At 49.7% G+C, this 12,315-nt stretch overlaps 1 protein-coding gene across 4 annotated transcripts in view; it reads left to right on the plus strand.

The window, feature by feature from the left end:
• Positions 1–12,315, plus strand: part of HIVEP3 (human immunodeficiency virus type I enhancer binding protein 3) — a 564,447-nt gene that overhangs the window by 460,259 nt on the left and 91,873 nt on the right. The gene's annotated exons all lie outside the window — the stretch shown is intronic.

Consider the following 12,315-nt stretch of genomic DNA (forward strand, 5'->3'; position numbering starts at 1 on the left):
TAATTCATTTTTAGCTCTTCAGGTATGAGTTGTGATTTCAGGTTATAAGTTCACGCTGTGGTTCAGTTTAGGTGTGTAGTGTTAGAAGCTCTTTAGGTCAGGAATATAAATCTCTGGATGTTTTGTCTGGCCGTGGAGTACATCAGAATTATCCAGGGAGGAGAGGGAGGGAGGGAGTGCCTGGGTTTAAAAAGAAAAAGGAAGAAAATAGATTTCTTGGCCCACCCAGACATGCTCTCTGCATCAGGCTCTTGGGGGCTGGGGACACAGGGATCTGTATTTTTATGTTGGTCTAGCCAAGGTCTGGGTGCTTGGGGTCTCTCTCTGGGGCCCCTGGAGATGCCTGTCCTGTGTTTGGGTCTGTGGGCTCAGCTGTGAGTCCCAGCCGATGCTTCCCAGCCTGATGTGCCATGAGCGGTGCTCTTTCTCTTCCTCTAATCAAAAGTTTTCCCACGTACAGAGAGGAGGATAGGGCCTCTGGAAACCCTCAGAAACAGCTGCCTGAACTGTGGGGGGCCTGGGCCTGGGCCTCTGCACACAGCTCAGCAGTGCCACGTGGACCTCCTAGACCCAGGCTATGATCAGGGTTCTCCAGCAGAGATGGAGGAATCATCCCCCGGACTCTAAGGAAGGGTGCCCTGGCATGTGAGCCTCAGTTTGAGGGGATATGTAAATGTGGAACTTAATAGTGGAAACTCTGGATCTTCCCAAGTGCAAATCACAGCTTCAGCATTTACTGGTTTGGGAGGCAGGTTGCTTAGTTTCTGCCTCATGTTTCTTGCTTGGAAAATAGGAGAGTCGTGGCCCTTGCTGCACAGGGCTGCTGGGGAGGTACCGGTGAGGCCCTGGGATGTTGCCAGACACCTAGCCAGGGCTCCCCAAGATGGGGAGCCCTCCAGCTCATGCAAGCAGGTTGGCTCCACTCCGCCCTCCTCACTGTAGCCCTGTGTGTGTCAGCCAGGCTGTGCTTCCTAGTCCCAGTGCCTGAGTTCCTCAGAGCGAGTCAGGGTGAAATTAAGGGCCGATGCTGCACACAGGGCCTGGGCACATTGCAGACAAGATTCAGTCCTGCAGAAACCCCAGCGAGGCTGGTTCTATTGCCTCTTTTGTACAGATAAGGAAACTGAGCACAGAGAGGTCCAGTAATTTAGACAGTCACACATCTAGCAAGGAGCAGAGCCTCTGGCTACAAAAGACACAGTGCTTTCTTCTCCACTAACATGCTTCCTGAAGAATGGCAGTAACAGCTTCAAGGCTGACTCCTGCCCCAGGGATATCTGTGTTTTAATAGAAATCAGTAGGACCATAATACATACGGATGAGTCCCCCTTCCTCGGCATCCTGGGACACCTCATGGTACCTTGATTTAGCATTTGTCTCCTTTCATATCCATCGCGGTTAGCTGTACATGGTCTGCTCCACTGGCAGTCTCAGGGCAGGGTCTGGATTTAGGCAGCTTGGTGTACAGTAGACATCTGAACTAAGCTAGAAATAGAAACTCCTGAGGGTTGCAGGCAGAGATATGGGGACACTATCGTGGGGAATGCAGATGGAGAATCCTCCCCAGACCCGGCACTAGCCCTCTCCTTCTTTACTCTCACACTCTCTTTTTCTGTCCACGGAGTCCCTGCCAGCTGCATGGAAGAATCTTTAGGACGTGGGACTGACCCAGAGGGAAACGAGCTATCAGTTCCAGCGAGAGATCTCGTCCCCACCCCTTCCCGTGCTCCCTCTGGGAATACAAGCGTATGTGACTCTGCTGACTCAGTGCTTCTGGAGTGTCCAGGCACACAGGGCCCACTGCTGGCACAGCTTCCCCCAGCCACCAGCGGGGAAGCTAGAATACCTGGCATCTGAGTGAGGTGGAGGGCTCAGGCCCAGGCTGGCAGGGGTGCCAGGCAGGAGCCAACCATGTGCCAGCCTTCAGTGACCTTGCAGAATCCCTCGTGCCGGCGGTGTGGGTGGGGGCGGGGGGCGGGGGCCGGGGGGCATGGGGGGTGGTAATTAGCATTATCTGAGGCTTGGAAATGAATATGTTACGTTACGTATTTGTGGAGTCGTGGCCCCTCACATTTAGTATAGTCCTGGACTGGGGCTCTCTCCAGAATAAATGTGATTTCTGAATGAGTGATTAGAGGGTGAATCTAATTTGGAAATGGGTATGAAAGCATTTTCTCAGCAGCAAAGCTTTCTGCTAGTAGTTTTCAAGCTTTTGGAGTTTTAGAAACCATTTAAAAAAGTCAAATCCTGCACGGAATGCCAAGTTAAAGTGGTAGTTTATTAACACCCATTTATTTTCTAAGTTCAAAATTTTAACATCTATTTATTATGAGCATCCATTAACAGAGCAATGATTCAGCTTTGATGCATAAAAACATTAGAAGCTCAGGGTCTAGATCAGGAATCAGCAAACTACAGCCTATGGACCTAACCCAGGCTGCTGCCTGATTTGCGTAAATGAAATCTTTTTGGAACACCGCCATGCCATTCGTTTAAACATTATTTATGGCGACTTTCCCACTCTAATGGCAGAGTTGAAGAGTTGTGACAAAGACTGTCTGTCCCACAAAGCCAAAAATATTTACTCTTTGGCCCTCTATAGAAGAAGTTTTCTGGTGCCTGTTCTAGATGGTCGTTGAATCGGTATATCAGCTGTAACATCCAGGATCACTTTGTCTTTTTTTGTTTTGTTTGGCTTGGTTGCATGGTATTAAGAAAGTTCTAAATCATGTCACTAAAACGATGTGAATTGGTAACAGATTTGTCACAGCCGACCGTGCAGCCCAGGATGGGCCTTTAGTTTAATGTTATGTGGACATTTGGGGAGGAGGAAAAGGGAATTCTGGTTTGTATCACTAACAGTATCAAACATTTGCTTGAATTCCTTCTTCTTACAACACTCAGGAAGCATACAGTCATTTGTGACATCTTCATGGTAATCCATGTAATCCATTCTCATATCACTGAAAGCTTTAGCATGTACTGGTTTGTGTGGTTTTACAGAGGTGTGTATCGTCCTGAATTTCAAAAACAACAACATAAAGATGCCCAGTAAAGAGCTCCAATCTTTCTGGTTGAAGACACATTTCAATCCTGAAGTTCCAGATCCACCAAGATCTGCACAAACCACATTCAGCTGGCCACACCCATTGTTAAGAGTGCCATTGAACACCTTTGGATGTGCAGGTCCGTTTTCCCTAACAGTTTTAACAGGATTCAAACTACATTGTCACCTGACATTTGAAGAACCTCTGAAACACCTCTGCAGAACACGATTTGAAAACCGGTCCTTTGGCAAATATTGGTGGTTCTCTTTTCTGTGCTGAAGGACAGAGGATGCAGCCAAGGATGCTGAGGGTTGGGGTTGGGAGGCTGAGCAGGAAGTAGTGAAAGTTGGCTAAGGACAGAAGCGAGGTGATGCTGTCAATGGTGGAGAGGCTCAGGGGGCAGGGGAGGGGCATTGGTAATGGAAAAAGTGCTTGGGAAACACAGAGAAGTCCAGGAGCCCCTGCTGAAGCTGGGAGGTGTCTCCTAACAATTGATGACCTAAACACAGTTCTCCAGGGCTGCTCTGAAAGCTTCCAGCCGTAGGCTTGGAAAGAAAGGTCCAGAAGATTAAAATATGCTCCAAGAAATGGTAGGGGAGGATGTGGAAGGCACATACAAATCGCTTCTAATCATCATGCTGAGGACCTTTGAGGCCAGTCAGCAGATCAAGACACGGGAAGGGAGCAAGGGAGATGAAGAGGGGTGGCAGAGGGGTCCTCTGGGTCAGCTCACTAAATCAGTTTATGCAGGAGGCAGACACGTGAGCATGGGCGATACTTGCCAGTGACCTGAATGGGGACAGATGTCAAGGCCCCAAGGAGGGGGTGACTGGGGCTGGACAGTGACTTTGAGCATTCGAGGCAAAGCCCACACAGCCAGGAATAAAACCCAGGAGTCCCAGCTCCCAGGCCCCCTGCTTTCCCTGGGTGGGTGCAGAGAAGGGAGGGGCAGGCTGGTGGCTTTGGGAGGCTGTGGGCTGGAGAAGGCCTCTCACAGATAAAAAAGCATGAGTTCTTTCTGAGGTTTTGCTGCTCACCCCATAGAAAAAGAACATTTTTAGATTTTAAAAGGATGACCTCATTTTTTTTCTTATTTACATAGCCCTGTTTGTTTATATAGCCCTTTAAAAATAGCCAGCGTGTGCTAAGCTTAGTGCTCTCTCCCACCACCAGCGGCAGAGCCACTGTGTGGGGAGAAACACCTTTTCATCTAAGAGAGGGGCAGCCTTGTTTCCGAGGACAGATGGGAGCAAAACGGGACAGGTAGGAAGTTTCGTGGTTTTTCGTGTCGCTCTTCCAAAATAGCCACACGCCTGCCTCCCACTTCCTGCCTGACTCGACTCAGATCGATTTTCTCCTGCCGAGGACTTGTGTTCCGTGAATTCTCAGCTAAGCTTGAAGGGATCCGTCAACAAGCAAACAGGCTTGAGCCCAGAGACCTTGAGCTTGGCATTTTGCATCCCAACTCTGCTTCTTCCCAGCTGTGTGACTTTGGGCAAGCTGCTTCACCTCTCTGTGCCCCATCCGTGAGATGGGGATACCTGCAGTGGCTGTGCAGATTAAGTGAGGGAGTACATGTAAAAGGCTTAACCTGAGGCGGGCACACAGCAACTCTTAATAACCCTCCTAATCAACAACAGCAATTGTGATAGCCATCTCCTCACCTGGACAGTTCGTTACAGCAGTCTCCCAGCTGTCTTCACTTCCTGTTGGCTTGTCTGCTCCAGCCCATCCCTGTGCTGGCCCAGAGTAATAAAAAGATGAAGCACCAATCTGACCATGCTGTCTCTTGCTTAAAATCCACCCACAGTTTTCAACCACTATGGCCTGGATCCGCAGAACTTTCTTAAAATGGCCAGATGTAAATCTTTTAAGCTTGGCCACCCGTACAGCCTTTTGCAGCTACTCATCTTCACCATTGTAACATGTAAGCAGCCATGAACAGTGTGTAGAAGAATGGGCGTGCCTGAATTCCAGTAAAACTTCACGGACAAAAACAGGCAGCAGGCTGGATTTGCCAACCCCTGACCTACAGGACGAGTCTAACTCCTTAGCTCAGCATTCCCAGCCCAGCGGTTCCTGTCTTCTCCATCCCTCTTACTCCTCCTCCCCGGCTCTGGTGGAACTCCTCATGCTTGACCCCTTGCACATTCTTTCTGGACTTTCCTCCTCTGCCTCCAGTGTGACCCTCCCCCATGGCATTAGGAATCTTTACTCTGGGAGTCTGTGGTCCCCTGTCTTCACGTCTACTCTGTTTTCACTGTTAGAGAGGGCATCCCCAGGCAGGGACTCTGCCTTCCTCCTTCCTATGACACTGCAGTGAAGCTTCGGTCTTTGTAGAGGCTCAATAAGCACTTGTGTTTGAACACAAATATCTGTGAGACAGATGGGCACCCTCGGGGAGCTTACGGGATGGTTAGGAAGCTAGAATGTGAGCTGGTGAAAAGCCAGCCAGGGTACTGATTACAAATCAGAGGAAGGAGAAGGCATTTGAGTTGGACCTTACAGTGTAGACAAAAGACTATCAAAGATAGGGAGGTCAGGAAGGCTTTCTGTGCTGGGGAAATGGCAGGAGAAGATCAGACTCAGTTTTGGGTTCAGGGTGATGAATGGACAGACCAGTAGGGTGAGGGTCTGATCAGGGGCTGGGGTGGGTCGTGAGGGAGTTTGGACTTTCTCCTGTGAGCCAGAATTTCCCTAAGTGTGATCCACAGCTCTCTCTCTACTCGAACAGAATTTCCTCGGCTGTTACTTTAAAATGCAGCTTCTCGGATTCTGTCTCAGACTGGAAGCTAGGAGCTGCAGAGGGGTTGAGGCCATGGTCTATAAGAGGCTGCAACATGTTCGGGGGTGATGGTCATAAACTGATGATCTTCTCATGGACATCACCTGCAGGTATTACCGCCAGGCTTAGGAGAGGCCAGGTAGGAATTTTTATCTTCTCCCAAAGCAGAGGAGGACATCCAAGCTCAGAAACAGCAAAGAACTTGCCCGAGGTCACACCACAAATTACTTGCAGATTTGGGCCTGACTAGTTTTGGAACATGGCCTGGGGTGGTCCTAGAGGTTTCACAGAGGGAGGAGGACTCATGGGGACTGTCCCCAGTGACAAGTCAGCGAGAAAGTGAAAGTGTTAGTCACTCAGTTGTGCGCCCCTCTATGTGAGCCCGTGGACCAGGCAGGCTCCTCTGTCCATGAAATTCTCCAGGCAAGAATACTGAAGTAGATACCATTCCCTTCTCTAGAGGATCTTCCCAACCCAGGGATTGAACCTGAGTCTCCTGCATGGGAGGCAAATCCTTTACCGTCTGAGCCACCAGGGAAGCCCCCAGATGTTGAACAAATGAGGGAATGGGTGGGGCAGGTGGATGGATGGACAATATGGGGGCAGAGGAGAATGGAATTCTGAGGTAGTTCTGATGTTGCAAGCCTGGAGGTTTAGGAGAATGGTAATACCAGAGGCAGAGGAGGAGAAAAGATGAGTTTGGTGCTAAGCATATTGAGTTTGAGAGGCCAGCGGGATGCCAAGCCAAGATGCTGGCCGCTGGAAATGTAGGGTTGGGGAGTTCCAGGGAACAGGGCTGGTGTTCTACGCAGCTGTGGAAGCTGCTGATGGGATAAGGTGAGAAATGCCAAGAGAGACAAGTAGGGGATTAAGGACCAAAGCTTGAGGACTGAGCACAGGCATCCAGGAAGAAAAGGCTCGGATGAAAGACTCAGAGAAGTGCTCAGAGGGCCAGGAGCAGAGTCAGGATGGGCCAGGGCAGACAAAGAAAAGAGAGATTTCAACAGTCAGTCACCTGGGTAGCTCAGCTTGGGCCCCTCTTTAGAATAAAACCAGCCAACCTCAGAGAAACTGTGCCATAGGTAAATAAAAATGTCAATCCAAATGAAACCCAAATCACGAGTTTCTGTTTGCTTGGGATTTGTGCTCCTGGCCAGCGGAGCTGCAGGTATGGGCGAGCGAGTGAATCCTGGGCCCGCCTGTCCCACCTGTCAGGACAAGCCCTGCCCTTTGGGCTCTGCCGGTTCTGGTTGGCATGCTTTCTGGGGATCCCTTTGTTGCTCGGAGCCTTCACCTTCCTCTCCTATGCCTAACTGTTCCCCTTCCCTTCCACTTCCCTCTTTATTCATTCGACAGATATTTCTTTGGGGGAATAGAGCTCTGTGCAGAGGATCTTAGCTGAGGTCCCCAACCCCAGTAGGGGCTACCACTCACCCACTGGAGAGCTTCAAGAAACAGAAAGATTCCTGGGCTTGCAGATTCAAGTTGCCTCAAAGCAGGGAGGAGCCAGTCGTGCCTGGGCCCTCACACCCCCGTCTGGGCAGCCTCTGTGTGGCCGCCTCTGTGAATGAGCCATTCTGGGTCAGCTCTGCCTGGGCCGGGTTGGGGAAGCACTGAGGCCCGGGTGTCTGGGTGTTTCCCCCTTAAGTCCCTGTAAATATAGCATCTGGGCCATCTCCCAGCTGGCCTCCCGGGAGGCTTCAGAGTCTCTGATTTCGCTGATCCTGCATGTGCCCCTAAACTCATCCCCTCCCCCAACTCCTAACACATGCACATACTCACACACACTATGCCACAAGGACACCAGGACCTCCATCACCAGTATCCACCCTAACAGAGGTATATCATCCTTAAAGCCCACCTTGCCTGGACAGAAGTTGCCACGTACTGTATTAAGAGTCACCAAGTCGTTAAGATACACAAAGAGTTGGACATGACTCGAGAGACTGAACAAGAACAACAGCAACAACCATTTAAGGTGACAACACACACAAATGCCTGCCTCTTGCAGGGGGAAGATAGACAAATATGTTGTCACCTTATCACACACTGTTTTATGAGATATTAGAGATACGAATCTATTATCTATAAAAGAAGTATAAAGATATTATCTTTTACTTATATAAAGTGTGTGGTGACAGTGACAAGATGGCATCAGGAAAGGAATCAGGTGGTCAGGATGGGCCTGCCTGAGAAGTGGCATCTGAGCAAAGACCTGGGCATGGACAGAGGAGCCTGGCAGGCTACAGTCCCTGGGGTTCCAAAGGAGTTGGACATGACTTAGTGAGTAAACAACAAACTAGCAAAGGGGTGAGGGAGTGAGCCCTGGGGCATCCGGGCAAGAGTGTTCTGGGCAGAGGTGGGAACCTGCCAGGTGGGAACAGCAAGGAGGCCAGCGTGACTGGAGGGGTAGGGGTTGGGGAAGAGGAGGAACAGAGGCTGGAGAGGTGATGGCAGAGGGTGAACGTGTGCAGGTAATTGAGAAGCTACTGGAGGTCCAAGCCCTGGAGTGGCCTGGTCTGCTGAATGTTCTAGAAAGGCCACCTGGCTACGTGTGAAGACCACACTGCAGGAAGCCAGGTTAGCATGGCAGGCTGGTGCTCTCATCAAGAAGTGATAGTGCGGCCAGGGTGGCAGCCTTGGGAAGTGGTTGGATTCTGCGTGCAGTCTGAAGGCAGAGCCGACGTGATCCACCAACAGATGGGAGGTGTAGTGTGAGAAAAGGAGATTGGGCAGGAGAGCCCTGCTGGTGCTCAAATTTGCTCACGTTGCTCTCAGGCTTGTCAGCTTCTCTAAGCCTCAGTTTCCTCATCTGGAAAATGGGGCCATTGGATCGATGACTTCCAGGTCTCTTCTGGCTTGAAAACTCACCACTTCAGCTTAAGTCACTGGTGGCTAGGGATCTTAGCCAGGCTAAGTCACTGGTGGATCAGGGAAGGCTTTGAGAATGTGAGGTGGGACCTGGGCTTTAAAAGGGGGGCTTATACCAGACACAACTGACCGAGAAGAGACAGGAGAGGGGAGTTCCGGGCAGAGGAAGCGGCTGGAACACAGACTAGTAAGCGTGGCCATGAGGCCAGAGAGTGGTGCTGGGGCCCAGGACCACGTGAGGAGGATTCCAGGGCTACAGGGATGGGCAAGCTATGCTCTCTGGAATAAACCAGCAGGTTCAGGGCCCGAGCATTTTCTGCAAACACTGAGGCCCTCAATTTTGAGCCTGTTCAGATGGATACACTCAGGCAGGAAGCAACAAGGCTTGGCTGCTGTCCGGGGAGAGTTCACCTCCTGGCCCGGCATTGCATAACCGCAGAGTCTGCTGAGTGCAAGGAGACTCTTCTGTGTGGCAGCCAGAGTGGCAAGCCTGGTGGCTCCGGGCTCTGGCACCGACCCGTAGCGGAACAAACAGCCTCCCTTCCCAGATAATGGCCCTCATTGAGCATTGTGTCTATGGCCAGCACCCAGCGCAGGGCAACTCAGCCTGGGTAAGTTTCCTCTCTTGGCTGCTTAGCAAAATATTTACACTACGCCTTTCTAGTAAGACGGTTCCTAGGAACCAGCAGGCAGACAAGCTAGAGAAAAGTGCCCCCCAGTGACCTTGCTCCTGGCTCAGAGAGATGCTTTTGAAAACCCGGTGTGTGAACCTGGGTTGGTCATTGCCCTCCAGGGCTCTTTCATAAAATAAGGTATTGAGCTGAAAGATATGTGAAGTTCTATCTGGCTCCAATATTATTGGCATTTTCTCTAAGCAAAGAATAAGTCCGTTTTCTCATTGGGTGAGGGTAGAATTGGTCTGTCCTTTAATGTTTCACAAAGGGCCTCTTTCTCAGGAAGGCCTGTGTGTGAATTGGGGGAAACTGAGATAAGAACTCTGAACCCCCACTGACTTGGATCTCTCCTCCCGCACTGTTCGCACCAGCAAAAATGCTGCCCTCTGTGTGTGTGTGTGTTTCAGTGGGGAGGAGGTCATTCTAGAGGATGCTGCACTTTAAGAGGTATCTGGACCAGCCATAGGGACAACCAACCATGTGATCAGAGGCTACTGCTGCCAAGTCGCGTCAGTCATGTCCGACTCTGTGCGACCCCATAGACGGCAGCCTACCAGGCTCCACCATCCCTGGGAGTCTCCAGGCAAGAACACTGGAGTGGGTTGCCATTTCCTTCTCCAATGCATGAGACTGAAAAGTGAAAGTGAAGTCACTCAGTCATGTCTGACTCAGCGACCCCATGGACTGCAGCCTACCAGGCTCCTCCATCCATGGGATTTTCCAGGCAAGAGTACTGGAGTGGGTTGCCGTTGCCTTCTCCAGTGATCAGAGGGACACTTGGGAAAACTGGGAAAGAGGACTGTCATCAACCATCACAAGGGTCATCTTGGAAAAGAGGGGGTCAGAGGTATGAGGTGGGCAGAGAGCATTATATTAGCAGAGAGAAGGCACATTTGCTATAAGACTGCTGCTGCTAAGTCACTTCAGTCGTGTCCAACTCTCTGCGACCCCATGGACCACAGCCCACCAGGCTCCTCCATCCATGGGATTCTCCAGGCAAGAATACTGGAGTGGGTTGCCATTTAGTACTGATTTATTCATGTATTAATATTTAACAAATATATTTAATTTTTAAAAAATATTTCAAACAGCAACAAAGCACACAATAATAGGAAAAACAGCAGTAAACTCATCATCCCACTTAAAAAGACTTCAACAAACAAAGCAGAAGGTACTGCATATCTCTTTGCAGTTGCAGACCCTTCCCTGCCCAAACCCCCAGAGAAGACGATCATGCAGACCTTGGTGTTAACATCTCAAGGTTGTTCCCTGAGCGCTTACTATGTGCCCAGCAGACTTCACCCTGGGGAACAAAACAGACACAGTTCCCACCCTCACAGGGCTTGCTGTGGAGTTGGGTGAGACCCCGGTCCCTCTTATAGAGGGCTTCAGTAGCATCAGTCTTTGGTTATGTAAATGGTCACCAGGCCATCTGGGGCAATGATACAGACGAGGCTGGAAGAAGTCCTGACAACCGCCATCACCAGTCTTGTGATCGGGGCAATTCTTCTGCTCCCTGGCCCCCTGCATGTCTGTCTGTCACACGTGGGCTTATAATAGGATTACACTCTTGGGTCCTTCCAGCTCTATGATTATGGGATGTGATGGGGGAACCTAAATCACATCTGCCTGGGGACTGGCTCCATCACTCGCAGGCAGAGATAATGGGCAGTTTTGCTTTTCCTGAAAGGGGTACATCCCAGTGCCTTGGGAATGTAAAGGGAGGAGGGGCTCTTGTGCTGGACACAAATCATTAGTAGAACATTAGGTGGTTTTAGGGAAACACGGGTGGAATCCTTATTTTTTTTTTAATTTTTATTGGAGTACAGTAGGTTTACCGAGTTATGTTAGTTTCTCAGTTCAGTTCAGTTCAGTTCATTCGCTCAGTCGTGTCTGACTCTTTGCAACCCCATGAATCGCAGCACGCCAGGCCTCCCTGTCCATCACCAACTCCCGGAGTTCACCCAGACTCATGTCCATCGAGTCAGTGATGCCATCTAGCCATCTCATCCTCTGTCATCCCCTTCTCCTCCTGCCTTCAGTCTTTCCCAGCATCAGGGTTTTTCCAATGAGTCAGTTATTCGTGTCAGGTGGCCAAAGTACTGGAGTTTCAGCTTCAGCATCAGTGCTTCCAAAGAATATTCAGGACTTATTTCCTTTAGGATTGACTGGTTGGATCTCCTTGTAATCCAAGGAACTCTCAAGAGTCTTCTCCAACACCACAGTTCAAAAGCATCATTTCTTCAGCACTCAGGTTTCTTAATAGTCCATCCATACATGACCACTGGAAAAACCATAGCTTTGACTAGACGGTCCTTTGTTGGCAAACTAATGTTTATGCTTTTTAATATACTGTCTAGGTTGGTCATAGCTTTTCTTCCAAGGAGCAAGTGTCTTTTAATTTCATGGCTTCAGTCACCATCTGCAGTGATTTTGGAGCCCAAGAAAATAAAGTCTCTCACTGTTTCCCCATCTATTTGCCATGAAGTGATGGGACTGGATGCCATGATCTTAGTTTTTTGAATGTTGAGTGTTAAGCCAACTTTTTCACTCTCCTCTTTCACTTTCATCAAGAGGCTCTTCAGTTCCTCTTCACTTTCTGCCATAAGGGTGGTATATGAAACAGTATGAACAGTACTGTTCCTACTGAACAGTATGAAAAGGCAAAAAGATATGACACTGAAAGATGAACTCCCCAGGTCGGTAGGTGCCAATATGCTACTGGAAAAGAGTGGAGAAATAACTCCAGAAGGAATGAAGACATGGAGCCAAGGCAAAAAGAACACCCAGCTGTGGATGTAACTGGTGATGGAAGTAAAGTCCAATGCTATAAAGAGCAATATTGCATAGGAACCTGGAATGTTAGGTCCATGAATCAACGTAAATTAGAAGTGGTCAAACAGGAGATGGCAAGAGTGAACATCGACATTTTAGGAAT

This window comes from Bos indicus x Bos taurus, chromosome 3 (assembly GCF_003369695.1).
Source record: "Bos indicus x Bos taurus breed Angus x Brahman F1 hybrid chromosome 3, Bos_hybrid_MaternalHap_v2.0, whole genome shotgun sequence".
NCBI lineage: Eukaryota > Metazoa > Chordata > Mammalia > Artiodactyla > Bovidae > Bos > Bos indicus x Bos taurus.